This window comes from Triticum urartu, chromosome 4A (genome assembly GCF_056163025.1).
Source record: "Triticum urartu cultivar PI428250 chromosome 4A, HENAU_Tu73, whole genome shotgun sequence".
NCBI classification, from domain to species: domain Eukaryota; kingdom Viridiplantae; phylum Streptophyta; class Magnoliopsida; order Poales; family Poaceae; genus Triticum; species Triticum urartu.
Genome location: NC_141876.1, coordinates 4,003,029 through 4,020,015, shown reverse-complemented (window position 1 = coordinate 4,020,015; position 16,987 = coordinate 4,003,029). Strand labels below are relative to the sequence as shown.

The 16,987-nt window shown below is 45.6% G+C and overlaps 1 long non-coding RNA gene across 1 annotated transcript; it reads right to left on the bottom strand.

Moving 5' to 3' along the window:
* Positions 1-2,135: 2,135 nt before the first annotated feature.
* Positions 2,136-3,141, bottom strand: LOC147974268 (uncharacterized). The gene is made up of 3 exons (XR_015601938.1): positions 3,016-3,141; positions 2,772-2,940; positions 2,136-2,196 (listed from the first exon to the last, which is right to left on the bottom strand). It is a non-coding gene; the product is annotated as an uncharacterized LOC147974268 (long non-coding RNA).
* Between the last annotated feature and the right edge of the window lie 13,846 nt (positions 3,142-16,987).

Genomic DNA, 16,987 nt, shown 5'->3' with positions numbered 1-16,987 from the left:
AGTCTGCTGACACGGTGGCGGACTTCGAGGAGGAGTCGGCTGACGCGTTCGTGGACTTGGAGGAGCGGGACTATGCTGACTCGGTGGCGGACTTCGAGGAGGAGTCGGCACACACGGTGTCGGTGGACTTCGAAGGATGATGCAATCCTTTTTTCATATGATGATACGATGTATGGCTTCTCCCAGTGTGTGCTCGTCGTCACCTCTAGGAATGTCAAGCTGTAGCCCCAAATATGGGTCCACCACCTCATCAACCAAGACACGAGCATAGCCCGCTGGAATCGGGGCGCAATGGAAGGTTGCTTCGGGGGTAATTGTAAAAGCAATGGCGTCCGCCACCTTCATGGATATGTTCTTCATTTTGAAGTGTAGCTCACAGTTAGTGTTCTCTATGATGTCATCCACAGGGTATGTATCGAGCAGTGCGTCGCCCGGGGCAGAACCAACGCTGCTTCTCGGCATGGATGGGACGGTGCTATCCAATGCTGGATGATCATCCGCTTGCTGCTGCCGCTGCTGAGACCCCCTTTCCTGGCTAAGTGAGTCGATCTTCTGCTGCTGCTACTGCTGCTAGAATTTGAGTGCCAAGTCCGCGTTCCTTGCTTCTAGGCCTTGAAGGCGTTCCGCGTCCTGCTTCCTCTGCTCCTCCTCCAGCTTCCTCTTCTTATCCTCCTCCATCTTCTTTCTTGCACGGGTCCCGTAGTCGTCGTTCCATTCCGAAAAGCCCTCATACCAGGGAATAACGCCCTTGCCTCGTGTTCTTCCGGGGTGTTCAGGATTTCCCAAGGCGCGCGTAAGCTCGTCGTTCTCTCTGTTGGGCGTGAACACCCCCTTTCGAGCATCTTCTATTGCGTCAAGTAACTTTTGTTCTGCTCCTTTTAGACTTGCCTTCTTCGAAACCAGGCCTGTCGTCGGGTCCAACGCCCCCCCCCCATGCACATAGAACCAAGTTCTGCACCTGGGGGGCCAGCTCCTAGTAACCGGAGTGACCCCTGCATCCTCCATCTCTTGCTCAGACTTATCCCACTTAGGCATTGCCACCGCGTAGCCACCTGGACCCAGCCTATGAAACTGCGTCTTTTTTGCAGCATTGGCCTTGTTTTTTCTCGACCGTTCCTTAGATAATTCTGATTCCTTGAATTTCACGAAAGCGGGCCAGTGTTCTCTTTGCTTCTCCAGTGTTCCCTTGAATTCTGGAGTCTTCCTGTAACGACCCGAACCTGATAAGATTCGATGTCTCTGTGCTCACTGTGCTAGTCCCTGGATCGACTCGCTAGCACACACAGTACATATGAATATCAAATAACAGGTGCATCATTTACTATAACGTATGATCCAGAATTCATAAAGTATTACAAACTGAGCAGTACATAGCTAACTTTATTCAATAATAACAGCGGAAAGGTAGCATAATAAACGATGAGTCCATCAATGCCCACTGGAGAACATGTTGAGTGAAGACTCGCGACCCTACTGTATCTCACTGATCATCTGGAAATCCTACAACATGATAAGTTGCAGCCACAAAGGGTCAATACATTGAATGTATTGACAAATCACACAATATCATATAGCAAACCTACATCCACAAAGCAATGTATGACAAATAAAACACACAAGTTAGTTTGGAGAAGAATGTCTTCACCTACCTCCACTACCTGAACTCACAACCCTCTCTAATTTACTCGCCCAAGGTAACCCAAAGATTCTAAATAAACATGACAAGAACTTCAGAAGTATGTCTCAAGTGCGCTCTGTCAATGGCGCATTCTCTAGGAACAATAGAGCGCTCTGCCAAGGACGCATTCACCGGATTTAAGTTCCGAAAACTATACCTCGCCTCAAGTGTGCTCTGTCAATGGCGCATTCTCTAGGGATAATAGAGCGCTCTGCCAGTGACACATTCATCTGGTTAATGATCCCGAGCCTACGGCTATAAACACTCACCACTTTCATGGATCACTCGACACATGCCCGCATCTACCATAGCAAGTTGATCACACCATCACATAATACAATCAACAACAAAACATGGTACACACGGAATACACATATCAAGCCAAACATATAGCATAGCATAAAACCACACACGCATAGCAGAATATAGGATAAGCAAAATCAAGAGTGCAAACTTGCCTTGAACGGTGTTGAAGTACTCTAACGCTTAATTCTGATCCGCTTCACACTCCGAACAATCTATACGATTAACGTAGGCACTGATAAATAAAACCGTACTCGCATAACACCACAATAAAGCCAACAACAAATAATTCAAATAAAACTTCATTGGCATAACATAACAGTAGGTAAATATTATCTACATGCTAGTAGGATCACAATGCAAAAAGAATCAACTAATTTGTATAAACGGTTTGAAAGATATGGCCTCCGGAAGGTTAAATTCAAATATAAATAAATTCAAATTTGAACAGTGCAAAAGTTTGAAACTTTGGTTCTGCTAGATGCTCCTGGTCAGTATGAGTACACAGGAAAAAGAATCGGTGAATTTGGACATACGAATCTCAAGATATACCTAATTGAACATTTGATATGGAATCTGCCAAAATAAATTGTGCTAAAACAGATTTGTGGAAGAACTGATGCGGTACTGTGGATGTGCCACGTGGCGAGACCGCATTGGCTGTGATGTGTTCGCTGTGTAGGTTAAGCGATGGACGGCCGCAACTTACAGAAAAACGGTTCGGGAGAAAAAAAACAGATGACCTAATCTTGTCCGTTTAAAGAAGATCTGACGGGTGACGGTTGCTCACCGAAACAGCAGAGGCTGGGGCAGCGCCGGACTTGAACGAGACGGCGGCGGCGAGGCATTTGACGGCGTCCACGACGGCGGGGGTGGCCTCTGCTGGCGGCAGTGCTCAAGCTATGGCGCGGCGGCGATCTTCTTCGGGTTGGGCTCGTGGGCGGCGTCCTGGTGCTCCCCTGTGCAAAATAAGAGATGAGGGGGATGGAGGAGACCAAGGCAGGGAGAACAGAGGGGAGGGGAGGTTCAGAGACCCCCTGTCGACGACGGAAACGACGATGGCGGAGGTCAACAGCGGCTGAACTCCGGCGAGATCGAACAGCCGTTCTAGGGCACGGGAGAACTCAGTTTTGGCGAAAATCGGTAGAGGAGGACTCGGGCGGAATTTATATGGGGTCGGTCGTGGTAGAAGGATCAGAAACAGAGGAGTCAACGAGGATTGGGGTCGGTTGACTCGGCATCGTGCGTGAACAGGAGTACGACCCGAGGAAGGAGACGACCTGGCGGGGTCCAGTGTCAGCGGGACTTGGGTGTGAAGAAGAAAAAAAAACAAATAGAAGGAAGGAGCTGCGGGTGGGCTGCCCGGTTTCGCCAAAAATGGGCCGGCCTATTGGTCTGCCTCGCGCGGGAGGGCGAGGGGTAATTTTACTGTGCGCCGGCCTGATGCACAGTAAAACCTAGGAGCTGACATTTATATTTATATATACTACATACAGAACATACATTTGACTAAAATCAAATACGTAGTGACTTCCTCAAAATACCACATCATACAGTAAAACATGATTACTACTATATAAAACAGTGAACATTTTTAAAACACAAATGCATTTTTGGAAAAATAATTTTATGCAACAAAAGCACATAAAGGGCAATATAATAACAACTATAAAATAAATTTGAGTTTCTATAAAGACAAAATAATTTAGGTTGACACCAGAATATATTGCCTTGAGTTGGAAAACACTTTAAATATTCAGAAATTTAAATAAGCATAGAAATCATGATGAAAAGAATGATCCTATTAACATTCCAAATTTTAAAAATTTGGGATGTTACACTTCCTTTATGCAGCGAGGTAGTTGTGTTGGGGAACGTAGTAATTTCAAAATTTTCCTACGCACACGCAAGATCATGGTGATGCATAGCAACGAGAGGGGAGAGTGTTATCTACGTACCATCGTAGATCGCAACGGAAGCGTTGACGCAATGTAGAGGAAGTAGTCGTACGTCTTCCCGATATCCAAGCACCGTTACTCCGGCACCTCCGAGTTCTTAGCACACGTACAGCTCGATGACGCTCCCCGGGCTCCGATCCAGCAAAGCTTCGGGGATGAGTTCCGTCAGCACAGCGGCGTGGTGACGATGATGATGTTCTACCAACGCAGGGCTTCGCCTAAGCACTACAACAATATGATCGAGGTGGAATATGGTGGCAGGGGGCACCGCACACGGCTAAGGAACGATCACGTGGATCAACTTGTGTGTCCTAGGGTGCCCCCTGCCCCCGTATATAAAGGAGCAAGGGGGAGGCCGACCGGCCCTATGGGGCGCGCCAAGGGGAGGGGGAGTCCTCCTCCTAGTGGGAGTAGGACTCCCCTTTCCTAGTCCAACTAGGAGTCTTGAGGGGGAAGGAAAGAGAGGGAGAGGGAGAGGGAAAGGGGGGCCGCACCCCCCTCCTAGTCCAATTCGGACTCCCCATGAGGGGGGGGGCGCCACCTCTTGGGCTGCTGCCCTCTCTCTCCCCTCAGGCCCAATAAGGCCCATTACTTCCCCGGGGGGTTCCGGTAACCCCTCCGACACTCCGGTTTTATCCGAAATCACCCGGAACACTTCCGGCGTCCGAATATAGCCGTCCAATATATCAATCTTTATGTCTCGACCATTTTGAGACTCCTCGTCATGTCCATGATCACATCCGGGACTCCGAACTAACTTCGGTACATCAAAATGCATAAACTGTCATCGTAACGTTAAGCGTGCGGACCCTACGGTTCGAGAACAATGTAGACATGACTGAGACACATCTCCGGTCAATAACCAATAGCGGGACCTGGATGCCCATATTGGCTCCTACATATTCTACGAAGATCTTTATCGGTCAGACCGCATAACAACATATGTTGTTCCCTTTGTCATCGGTATGTTACTTGCCCGAGATTCGATCGTCGGTATCCAATACCTAGTTCAATCTCGTTACCGGCAAGTCTCTTTACTCGTTCCGTAATACATCATCTCGCAACTAACTCATTAGTTGCAATGCTTGCAAGGCTTATGTGATGTGCATTACTGAGAGGGCCCAGAGATACCTCTCCGACAATCGGAGTGACAAATCCTATTCTCGAAATATGCCAACCCAACATCTACCTTTGGAGACACCTGTAGAGCTCCTTTATAATCACCCAGTTACGTTGTGACGTTTGGTAGCACACAAAGTGTTCCTCCGGCAAACGGGAGTTGCATAATCTCATAGTCATAGGAACATGTATAAGTCATGAAGAAAGCAATAGCAACATACTAAATGATCGGGTGCTAAGCTAATGGAATGGGTCATGTCAATCAGATCATTCACCTAATGATGTGATCCCGTTAATCAAATAACAACTCTTTGTTCATGGTTAGGAAACATAACCATCTTTAATTAACGAGCTAGTCAAGTAGAGGCATACTAGTGACACTAAGTTTGTCCACACATGTATTATGTTTCCGGTTAATACAATTCTAGCATGAATAATAAACATTTATCATGATATAAGGAAATAAATAATAACTTTATTATTGCCTCTAGGGCATATTTCCTTCAGTCTCCCACTTGCACTAGAGTCAATAATCTAGATTACATAGTAATGATTCGAACACCCATGGAGTCTTGGTGCTGATCATGTTTTGCTCATGGAAAAGGCTTAGTCAATGGGTCTGCAACATTCAGATCCGTATGTATCTTGCAAATCTCTATGTCTCCCACCTGGACTAGATCCCGGATGGAATTGAAGTGTCTCTTGATGTGCTTGGTTCTCTTGTGAAATCTGGATTCCTTTGCCAAGGCAATTGCACCAGTATTGTCACAAAAGATTTTTATTGGACCCGATGCACTAGGTATGACACCTAGATCAGATATGAACTCCTTCATCCAGACTCCTTCATTTGCTGCTTCCGAAGCAGCTATGTACTCTGCTTCACATGTAGATCCCGCTACGACGCTTTGTTTAGAACTGCACCAACTGACAGCTCCACCGTTTAATGTAAACACATATCCGGTTTGCGATTTAGAATCGTCCGGATCAGTGTCAAAGCTTGCATCAACGTAACCTTTTACGATGAGCTCTTTGTCACCTCCATATACGAGAAACATATCCTTAGTCCTTTTCAGGTATTTCAGGATGTTCTTGACCGCTGTCCAGTGATCCACTCCTGGATTACTTTGGTACCTCCCTGCTAAGCTTATAGCAAGGCACACATCAGGTCTGGTACACAGCATTGCATACATGATAGAGCCTATGGCTGAAGCATAGGGAACATCTTTCATTTTCTCTCTATCTTCTGCAGTGGTCGGGCATTGAGTCTGACTCAACTTCACACCTTGTAACACAGGCAAGAACCCTTTCTTTTCTTGATCCATTTTGAACCTTTTCAAAATCTTGTCAAGGTATGTGCTTTGTGAAAGTCCAATTAAGCGTCTTGATCTATCTCTATAGATCTTTATGCCTAATATGTAAGCAGCTTCACCGAGGTCTTTCATTGAAAAACTCTTATTCAAGTATCCCTTTATGCTATCCAGAAATTCTATATCATTTCCAATCAGTAATATGTCATCCACATATAATATCAGAAATGCTACGGAGCTCCCACTCACTTTCTTGTAAATACAGGCTTCTCCGAAAGTCTGTATAAAACCAAATGCTTTGATCACACTATCAAAACGTTTATTCCAACTCCAAGAGGCTTGCACCAGTCCATAAATGGATCCCTGGAGCTTGCACACTTTGTTAGCTCCCTTTGGATCGACAAAACCTTCCGGTTGCATCATATACAACTCTTCTTCCAGAAATCCATTCAGGAATGCAGTTTTGACATCCATCTGCCAAATTTCATAATCATAAAATGCGGCAATTGCTAACATGATTCGGACAGACTTAAGCATCGCTACGGGTGAGAAGGTCTCATCGTAGTCAACCCCTTGAACTTGTCGAAAACCTTTTGCGACAAGTCAAGCTTTGTAGACAGTAATATTACCGTCAGCGTCAGTCTTCTTCTTGAAGATCCATTTATTCTCAATTGCTTGCCGATCATCGGGCAAGTCAACCAAAGTCCATACTTTGTTCTCATACATGGATCCCATCTCAGATTTCATGGCTTCAAGCCATTTTGCGGAATCTGGGCTCACCATCGCTTCTTCATAGTTCGTAGGTTCATCATGATCTAGTAGCATGACTTCCAGAACTGGATTACCGTACCACTCTGGCGCTGATCTCACTCTGGTTGATCTACGAGGTTCAGTAGTATCTTGTCCTAAAGTTTCATGATCATTATCATTAACTTCCTCACTTATTGGTGTAGGTGTCGCAGAAACAGTTTTCTGTGATGTACTACTTTCCAATAAGGGAGCAGGTACAGTTACCTCGTCAAGTTCTACTTTCCTCCCACTCACTTCTTTCGAGAGAAACTCCTTCTCTAGAAAGTTTCCGAATTTAGCAACAAAAGTCTTGCCTTCAGATCTGTGATAGAAGGTGTATCCAATAGTTTCCTTTGGATATCCTATGAAGACACATTTCTCCGATTTGGGTTCGAGCTTATCAGGTTGAAGCTTTTTCACATAAGCATCGCAGCCCCAAACTTTCAGAAACGACAACTTTGGTTTCTTGCCAAACCACAGTTCATAAGGCGTCGTCTCAACGGATTTTGATGGTGCCCTATTTAACGTGAATGCGGTCGTCTCTAGAGCGTATCCCCAAAACGATAGAGGTAAATCAGTAAGAGACATCATAGATCACACCATATCTAGTAAAGTACGATTACGATGTTCGGACACACCATTACGCTGTGGTGTTCCAGGTGGCGTGAGTTGCGAAACTATTCCACAATTTTTCAAATGTACACCAAACTCGTAACTCAAATATTCTCCTCCACGATCAGATCGTAGAAACTTTATTTTCTTGTTACGATGATTTTCAACTTAACTCTGAAATTCTTTGAACTTTTTCAAATGTTTCAGACTTATGTTTCATTAAGTAGATATACCCATATCTGCTTAAGTCATCTGTGAAGGTGAGAAAATAACGATATCCGCCACGAGCCTCAACATTCATCGGACCACATACATCTGTATGTATGATTTCTAATAAATCTGTTGCTCTCTCCATAGTACCGGAGAACGGTGTTTTAGTCATCTTGCCCATGAGGCACGGTTCGCAAGTACCAAGTGATTCATAATCAAGTGGTTCCAAAAGTCCACCAGTATGGAGTTTCTTCATGCGCTTTACACCGATATGACCTAAACGGCAGTGCCACAAATAAGTTGCACTTTCATTATCGACTCTGCATCTTTTGGCTTCTACATTATGAATATGTGTATCACTACTATCGAGATTCAACAAGAATAGACCACTCTTCAAGGGTGCGTGACCATAAAAGATATTACTCATATAAATAGAACAACCATTATTCTCTGATTTAAATGAATAACTGTCTCGCATTAAACAAGATCCAGATATAATGTTCATGCTCAACGCTGGCACCAAATAACAATTATTTAGGTCTAATACTAATCCCGAAGGTAGATGTAGAGGTAGCGTGCCGACTGCGATCACATCGACTTCGGAACCGTTTCCCACGCGCATCGTCACCTCGTCCTTAGCCAATCTTCGCTTAATCCGTAGTCCCTGTTTCGAGTTGCAAATATTAGCAACAGAACCAGTATCAAATACCCAGGTGCTACTGCGAGCATTAGTAAGGTACACATCAATAACATGTATATCACATATACCTTTGTTCACCTTGCCATCCTTCTTATCCGCCAAATACTTGGGGCAGTTCCGCTTCCAGTGACCAGTCTGCTTGCAGTAGAAGCACTCAGTTTCAGGCTTAGGTCCAGACTTGGGTTTCTTCTCTTGAGCAGCAACTTGCTTGCCGTTCTTCTTGAAGTTCCCCTTCTTCTTCCCTTTGCCCTTTTTCTTGAAACTAGTGGTCTTGTTGACCATCAACACTTGATGCTCCTTTTTGATTTCTACCTCCGCAGCTTTCAGCATTGCGAAGAGCTCGGGAATAGTCTTGTTCATCCCTTGCATATTATAGTTCATCACGAAGCTCTTGTAGCTTGGTGGCTGTGATTGGAGAATTCTGTCAATGACGCAATCATCTGGAAGATTAACTCCCATCTGAATCAAGTGATTATTATACCCAGACATTTTGAGTATATGCTCACTGACAGAACTGTTCTCCTCCATCTTGCAGCTATAGAACTTATTGGAGACTTCATATCTCTCAATCCGGGCATTTGCTTGAAATATTAACTTTAACTCCTGGAACATCTCATATGCTCCATGACGTTCAAAACGTCGTTGAAGTCCCGATTCTAAGCCGTAAAGCATGGCACACTGAACTATCGAGTAGTCATCAGCTTTGCTCTGCCAGACGTTCATAACATCTGGTGTTGCTCCAGCAGCAGGCATGGCACCCAGCGGTGCTTCCAGGACGTAATTCTTCTGTGCAGCAATGAGGATAATCCTCAAGTTACGGACCCAGTCCGTGTAATTGCTACCATCATCTTTCAACTTTGCTTTCTCAAGGAACGCATTAAAATTCAACGGAACAACAGCACGAGCCATCTATCTACAATCAAACATAAACAAGCAAGATACTATCAGGTACTAAGTTCATGATAAATTTAAATTCAATTAATCAAATTATTTAAGAACTCCCACTTAGATAGACATCCCTCTAATCCTCTAAGTGATCACGTGATCCAAATCAACTAAACCATGTCCGATCATCACGTGAGATGGAGTAGTTTCATTGGTGAACATCACTATGTTGATCATATCTACTATATGATTCACGCTCGACCTTTCGGCCTCCGTGTTCCGAGGCCATATCTGTATATGCTTGGCTCGTCAAGTATAACCTGAGTATTCCGCGTGTGCAACTGTTTTGCACCCGTTGTATTTGAACGTAGAGCCTATCACACCCGATCATCACGTGGTGTCTCAGCACGAAGAACTTTCGCAACGGTGCATACTCAGGGAGAACACTTCTTGATAATTAGTGAGAGATCATCTTATAATGCTACCGTCAATCAAAGCAAGATAAGATGCATAAAAGATAAACATCACATGCAATCAATATAAGTGATATGATATGGCCATCATCATCTTGTGCCTGTGATCTCCATCTCCGAAGCACCGTCATGACACCATCGTCACCGACGCGACACCTTGATCTCCATCGTAGCATCGTTGTCGTCTCGCCAATCTCATGCTTCCACGACTATCGCTACTGCTTAGTGATAAAGTAAAGCATTACATCGCGATTGCATTGCATACAATAAAGCGACAACCATATGGCTCCTGCCAGTTGCCGATAACTTGGTTACAAAACATGATCATCTCATACAATAAAATTTAGCATTATGTCTTGACCATATCACATCACAACATGCCCTGCAAAAACAAGTTAGACGTCCTCTACTTTGTTGTTGCAAGTTTTACGTGGCTGCTACGGGCTTAAGCAAGAACCAATCTCACCTACGCATCAAAACCACAACGATAGTTTGTCAAGTTGATGTCGTTTTAACCTTCGCAAGGACCGGGCGTAGCCACACTTGGTTCAACTAAAGTTGGAGAAACAGTCACCCACAAGCCACCTTTGTGCAAAGCACGTCGGGAGAACCGGTCTCGCGTAAGCGTACGCGTAATGTCGGTCTGGGCCGTTTCATCCAACAATACCGCCGAAGCAAAGTATGACATGCTGGTAGGCAGTATGACTTATATCGCCCACAACTCACTTGTGTTCTACTCGTGCATATAACATCAAACCAGAAAACCAGGCTCGGATGCCACTGTTGGGGAACGTAGTAATTTCAACATTTTCCTACGCACATGCAAGATCATGGTGATGCATAGCAACGAGAGGGGAGAGAGTGTTATCTACGTACCCTCGTAGATCGCAACGGAAGCGTTGACGCAACGTAGAGGAAGTAGTCGTACGTCTTCCCGATCCGACCGATCCAAGCACCGTTACTCCGGCACCTCCGAGTTCTTAGCACACGTACAGCTCGATGATGCTCCCCGGGCTCCGATCCAGCAAAGCTTCGGGGATGAGTTCCGTCAGCACAACGGCGTGGTGACAATGATGATGTTCTACCGACGCAGGGCTTCGCCTAAGCACTACAACGATATGATCGAGGTGGAATATGGTGGCAGGGGGCACCGCACACGGCTAAGGAACGATCACGTGGATCAACTTGTGTGTCCTAGGGTGCCCCCTGCCCCCGTATATAAAGGAGCAAGGGGGAGGCCGGCCGGCCCTATGGGGCGCGCCAAGGGGAGGGGGAGTCCTCCTCCTAGTGGGAGTAGGACTCCCCTTTCCTACTCCAACTAGGAGTCTTGAGGGGGAAGGAAAGAGAGGGAGAGGGAGAGGGAAAGGGGGGCCGCGCCCCCCCTCCTAGTCCAATTCGGACTCCCCATGAGGGGGGGGGCGCCACCTCTTGGGCTGCTGCCCTCTCTCTCCCCTCAGGCCCAATAAGGCCCATTACTTCCCCGGGAGGTTCCGGTAACCCCTCCGGCACTCCGGTTTTATTCGAAATCACCCGGAACACTTCCGGTGTCCGAATATAGTCGTCCAATATATCAATCTTTATGTCTCGACCATTTCGAGACTCCTCGTCATGTCCATGATCACATCCGGGACTCCGAACTAACTTCGGTACATCAAAATGCATAAACTGTCATCGTAACGTTAAGCGTGCGGACCCTACGGTTCGAGAACAATGTAGACATGACTGAGACACATCTCCGGTCAATAACCAATAGCGGGACCTGGATGCCCATATTGGCTCCTACATATTCTACGAAGATCTTTATCGGTCAGACCGCATAACAACATACGTTGTTCCCTTTGTCATCGGTATGTTACTTGCCCGAGATTCGATCGTCGGTATCCAATACCTAGTCCAATCTCGTTACTGGCAAGTCTCTTTACTCGTTCCGTAATACATCATCTCGCAACTAACTCATTAGTTGCAATGCTTGCAGGGCTTATGTGATGTGCATTACTGAGAGGGCCCAGAGATACCTCTCCGACAATCGGAGTGACAAATCCTATTCTCGAAATACGCGAACCCAACATCTACCTTCGGAGACACCTGTAGAGCTCCTTTATAATCACCCAGTTACGTTGTGACGTTTGGTAGCACACAAAGTGTTCCTCCGGCAAACAGGAGTTGCATAATCTCATAGTCATAGGAACATGTATAAGTCATGAAGAAAGCAATAGCAACATACTAAACGATCGGGTGCTAAGCTAATGGAATGGGTCATGTCAATCAGATCATTCACCTAATGATGTGATCCCGTTAATCAAATAACAACTCTTTGTTCATGGTTAGGAAACATAACCATCTTTGATTAACGAGCTAGTCAAGTAGAGGCATACTAGTGAAACTAAGTTTGTCCACACATGTATTATGTTTCCGGTTAATACAATTCTAGCATGAATAATAAACATTTATCATGATATAAGGAAATAAATAATAACTTTATTATTGCCTCTAGGGCATATTTCCTTCAAGTTGGCCCATACAGTTTTCTTGTGGGTGTTGAATGCAATTGTCATCTTCTTAAGAGGAGCGTCCTTGACTTTCTACACATCTGCATTAGTGAAATAATCTGGTAGGGTGAAATGTTCCATCAGAGATTCCCAAAGCTTTTGTTTTGCTCTGTCGTCGACCCAAGTAACATCTGGGCGTTTAGTTTTTGGATCTTTCCATTCTTGAATGGAGATTGGGAGTTGGTCCTTCACAAGAACTCCGCACTGACGAATGAACTTGTTCGCAATGTTCTTAGGCGTGAGGCGTTCGCCACTAGCTTTGATGAAATCAATGTTGTACTTTACACTCTCCTTCAACTTTTTGCCCGGGCCGCTCTTTGTCCTGCTGTCTGTAGAAGCAGATTTGCTCGATCCGGAGGGCTGAAAGAAGAAAGATCGATTCGTTAATATAACTTCAAATAAAATAAACATGTGATGATCACTAGATGCCTACTTATATAAATATACCTTGCCGGTAGTCTTTGTTATTTCAAGATCAACATTGTATTCGTCATCATAATCATTGTCTGCGTCATCATAATCATAATCATAGTTCATGACTTCATCAGCTCGGTCGTCGAGATCGAATATCTTATCATCACCCTCCCCGGTATTGTTCAGATATTGGGAGCCGTCATTTGCTTCATTCAGATCATCTGGCCTGTTAGGGCTGCGTATGATCTCGAACAGGGCCTCTTCTCCCTCTCTGCCGGTATTGTCCGCCATAGCTTTTATTTAACTAATACAGAAGAAATATAAAACAATTTAGTATTCAAATTACAATGCATGGATACAATCAATAAGGAAAAACTGAATCATATATATAGTACATAATATGCATCGTCTCAAATAATATATAATCTCGAATACATCGTCTCGAATAATATATAATCTCGAATACATCGTCTCGAATAATATATAATCTTGAATACATCACTGGCTAGTTAGCTAATAAAGATGGAATACTACAGAAGAATCTAGGCCACTCGCGGTTCCTGGGGCGCGGGCGGTGGACACCCAAAGATAAGGAACCATCACAGGATCATATCTTCGGTCATCTGCCCAAAGAACCTGCTAGGTATTGAAGAACCTGTCGTCCATAGCAACCATGTAGCGATGGACGTGCTTGTCCTACTCCCTGACACGACGACGCACCACCTCCGTCGGGGCCGGCTCCCTCTGCACCGAATGTGGCCCAGGCGAACGCCACCAAAGGAGATCAGGGTCGACGACGGGACCCGAGACCGGGTTCCTCACCAAGTGGCGTGCCCCTCCAGGTAGCACCTCCCAGTGCCAGCCCGGCGGAGCCTAGTCCCGGACATGGGTCAGCCGGACGTCGTGGCGAACGGGTCGACGGCGAGGATGCGGGCTGGGCATCGTCGAGAACAAATACTATATGCCCGCAAAAAGTAACATTTTTAAATGATTGGATTGTGATAACTAAAATTCTATATGCAAATTCTAACAATTTAACATTAATCTAATTCATCTAGCTAAAACTAACTCTAAAATTTCTAGCTAATTTTTTTAAATAATACATTTTTTATATAAAATTTGAAAAATAATATACGATTTTATGAAATTACACAAATAATATAGCGTCGGCTTCCTGTAAGCCGACTGAAGCCAATCGGCTAGCAGCAGGCCGAGTACGGCCCAGTCGGCCACCGGTAAGCCGATTAGTGGCTGGGCCCCTCGACACACGGCCGGTCGGCCAGGTTGCCTGCAGTCGGCCAGGGGGAGGCCGATAGGGCGGCCTCTCGGTTTCAAGTAAGCCGATAAGTGGCTGGATGGATTGTGCTGCGTGTGATGGATGATGGATGGCTGCGTGGGCATCCGTGGGCTGATTGATTCCAGTATTATATATGTGCGAGTCCATGGGTTAGCCAGGCATACGGGTATTCGGGTACTTACGTATGCATATGCGGCCGGCCGGTGTACACATATTCGATCTATTGTATATACACCACTACACCAGGTCCTGGACCACGTACAACCCGGCAAGGTCATGCGCGTACGCACTGGCTGTACTCATGCTCCTGTGCTGGTACGCACGTAGGTACATGCATATGCGCGTGCATGCATGGCCATGCAATACTGGAATCAGTCAGCCCATGTATACTAGTTAAGCACACATATAATATTGAAATCAACCAGCCCACGTACGCCCTCGCAGCCATCCATAAATCACACGCAGCACCCCATCCATACAGCCTTACCTGAAGCCGAAAGGCCGGCCTATCGGCCTCCCCTTGGCCGATTGCATGCCACCTGGCCGACTGGCTGTGTAATCGGCTTACCGGTGGCCGACTGGACCAGTCGGCTTGCCGCTGGCCGAGGCTGTATTATTTGTGTAATTTTTTAAAACCCAATATTATTTTTCAAATTTTATAAAAGAAATGTATTATTTGAAATTTTTTAGCAAATTTCTAACATTTCTATATATATAACTAACATTTCTAATATTTCTATAACTAAAAAACAGAAAAATTGCTAACATTTCTATAACTAAAAAACAAAAAAATTTATAACATTTCTATATAACTAACATTTTTAATATTTCTATAACTAAAAAACAGAAAAATTGCTAACATTTCTATAACAATGTGTGTGGGGTGGGGGAGGGGACATGGCGGCCGGGGCAGGAGCTCACTGGCGAGGCGCGCGAGTCGACGGGGGAGGGGGGGGCGACGGGGACGGCGACGGGCCTCGACGATGGGGATGGGGACGGGGCGGCGACGACGGGGACGGGGACGGGCCGGGCGAGGACGACGGAGCGGGGCGCGGCGACGAGGACGACGGGGACGGGGACGGCCGGGGCGGCGACGACGGGGACGGGGACGGGGCGGCGACGGGGACGACGGGGAATGGGACGGCCGGGGCGGCGACGATGGGGACGGGGACGGGGACGGGGCGGCGACGGGGGCGTCGACGAGGGGTGGCGACGGGGGCAACAACGAGGGGCGGCGGGCGACGGGGCAAAGGAGAAGAAGCAGATGAGAAACTGAAATTTTTGAAGTGTTTTCTTATATAGGATGGGCCTTTAGTACCAGTTGGAGCCACCAACCGGTACTAAAGGTCAATTTTGGCCAGGCCAAGCGGCGGGAAGCGCCCACCTTTAGTATCGGGTGGTGGCTCCAACCGGTACTAAAGACCCCCCCTAGTACCGGTTGGAGCCACCAACCGGTACTAAAGGTCAATTTTGGCCAGGCCAAGCGGCGGGAAGCGCCCACCTTTAGTACCGGGTGGTGGCTCCAACCGGTACTAAAGACCCCCCTTTAGTACCGGTTGGAGCCACCACCCGGTACTAAAGGGGGTGCGCTGGCGCAGGTGCGGTGCAGCATGTTTAGGCCCACCTCGTTAGCCGAGGGGCGTCCGCACTGGTTTATAAGCCCCAGTGCGGTAGCTCTCTCGAACTCCTCTCCAAAGCAGGCCTACTGGTCCTAAATGTTCTGTGCTGCCCTATGGGCCTACTGGACCTTTACGGGCTTGCATCCTGGCCCAACAACAGGTTGGGTTTCTAGTCGTATGTAGGCCGCCTTGGCGCAGTAGGCGGGCTTTTTAATTTCTTATTTTTTTGCTTTATTTATTTTTGTTTTATTTATTTTTGAGTTATTTTCTGCTGTATTTAGAGTTTCTTTGTGAATATTTTTGTTTTAGGTACAAAAAGTTACAAACTTTCTATATATTAGTGCCTATAGTTTACAAATTTGAATAGTTTACATTTTGAATTATTTGAAATTTGTGTGAATCACTAGTTTGTGAATAACTTAACTTTGAAAATAGATTTTTTAGTGATTCTTTTTCTTATGTTTAATATTAGTGTGTTTTATCATTATATTCAATTTGGTAATGCTTAGGTTATTTAAAAAATGAAATGCCTTTGTAACAGATGAGTTTTCGTCAGAAATCCTGATACTTCGAAAGAGATTGTTCATTTTGTACACGAAGTGCATCCAGTTTTTGCGGTAATCCTCTCTACTTTTTTGCACATGCTATGTGAGTGAAATTATGATACCATGCCAACTTTCAACCTTTTCTGATTTCATTTGAAATGCTTTTCAATTTCAGGGTCATTTAGCTAAAAAAATCAGTAATGCATGAAAGAATTTGTTTGCACATAAAATTTCTTCGCGTTTCAAATGCCAAAACACATAACTACCGTAACTATTACAGAGATTCCCTCCTGGGTGTGAAACACAAAAGAAAGTGATGATAGTGAAGCCGATCACATCCAAGATCTTTGGGTGTGAAACGTTTTCTTCGCGTGTGTCCCTTTGCGCCGTAGCCATGGAAAATCTTCATCATTTAACTGCATGCTTGGGTCAATATTCACTGTGAATGGAGCAATTTCATCAAACTTTTCATAATCTTCTGACATGTCTGTCTTGGCATCCACTCCCACGATGTTTCTCTTCCCAGAAA